We start from the raw sequence: 1,766 nt of genomic DNA, 5'->3' as shown, positions 1-1,766 counted from the left end.
CATTAATATCTCTGATTAATAAATGTTCCTCAATCAATTTCGATATTTAATTTGGTTTTATGCAGTTTATGGAAGAACGACTAGTTTAACACGTTATAAAATGACTTTAATATAAAATGAAACTATTTATAGCGCTACTCCATGCCAAATATCAGTAGAAACCTCGCCACTGAGAAAAATTTGATTTTCTAGTTACTAGAAAATTCTAGTAAAATGAGTAACGTTATTCAAAAACGGTTTAGATATCGATCGAATTGCAAAAAATAAAATAGTAGTAGTAATTTAGTTGGTTTTTTATAGAAAAATTTGTGAGTAATTAATCAATTGAGAAGTATTGAGAAGTACTAAAAAGAGTTATTGGAATGTAACAAAGCGAATACTTTTGGCAATTCGAAATTGCGTGTATATACCTTGTTTTCTGTCCCGGCTGTATAGTTATTTCAGGTAATTGGGATTCAGTATGACTAATTAAAAAGTAGCACACAGGAAGATTAGTATGGACATAATTCAAAATTTTCAATTGATGCAATTAATTAATACTGTAAATGGTGTTGCAAAATACCGTGTACTTTATGGTACTAAATGGGTGAATTATATACGATCTATATTATTAATTCGTCAAAATAATATAAACTAGCTTTAAAACCCTAGCTCGCTAAAGCTCGGTCGGGCTCGGATGCCTAGCGTAGCTGGTTTTTGTGCTCGTTTGGATAAAGCCTTACTGTCATTAGTTTAGCGTACCTACATTCGTAGAACGTTAAAACATAACTCACTACCTGATAATTCTGCTTGTATGTATCGTAATATACTGTTACAACGAGTGAAATCACCCGTTTTACCTCCCTTTCAATTGATCTAGTGGTTATCACAGATAAAAGAAATGTAAGACTTCACATGTCATAAAATGAATAAGGTTGCTGCGTCAACCGATAATATTGTAAAAACAGCCTTGTTTCGGACGTTAAACTGAAAACACTTACTTGCCATTAAAGCATTTTCTCAATATTTAATTTCCGCCTTTCATTGGTTCACTAATTAAGCTCACGAACTCGTATTTATTTTGTGACGTTCGCCAAAACGTTACAATACATACACAATAATTTACATAGTGAATCTCGACGTTCACTCGATCACGTTGTTAGTAGATATTGAATGTACAGCAACAATTTCAACAAAACGTAACTACGGTGTACCACTCCCAGAGGTCGAAATCCACAAGGTAAAAGACCTGGACAGCCAAAACTACGGAGCGCGAGTCCTGGAGGCCGAGAACCACCAGATAGAGGACCTGAAGCGCAGGAATCACGGAAAATTAGTAGAGTTTCACCAGGTAGCGTACCCGGAGTCCACAAACCACGGAGCGCTTGTCCTGAAAGTCGATTTTCACCAGATAGCGGGCTTGGAGCGCAGAAACTACGGAGCGCTTGTCCCTGAAGTCGAGTTGCTCCAGGAAGTGAACCCGGAACGCAGGATCCAGGAGGAAGAGAACCCGGTACACGAAATTTGCGGAGCGCGATTCTCATCCGTCCGCTCTACGGCGCGGTTGTTTCCAGACTGAGGAATTTGGCTAGCTGATTACTGTAGATCGATGACGTCAAGAGAAAAAAAATTTTGAGTGACGTCACTTTCCGAACAGCCAAACATCCGACATCCAAACTGTAGTTTCGCACTTTAATACTATGCATGATGTATGGTGTATGATGATGTATGATGAATGACGTATGATGATATGATATGATGTATAATGGTTTTTGTTGTTACATTTC

Source organism: Neodiprion pinetum, chromosome 5 (assembly GCF_021155775.2).
Source record: "Neodiprion pinetum isolate iyNeoPine1 chromosome 5, iyNeoPine1.2, whole genome shotgun sequence".
NCBI lineage: Eukaryota > Metazoa > Arthropoda > Insecta > Hymenoptera > Diprionidae > Neodiprion > Neodiprion pinetum.
This window is presented reverse-complemented; position numbering follows the sequence as displayed.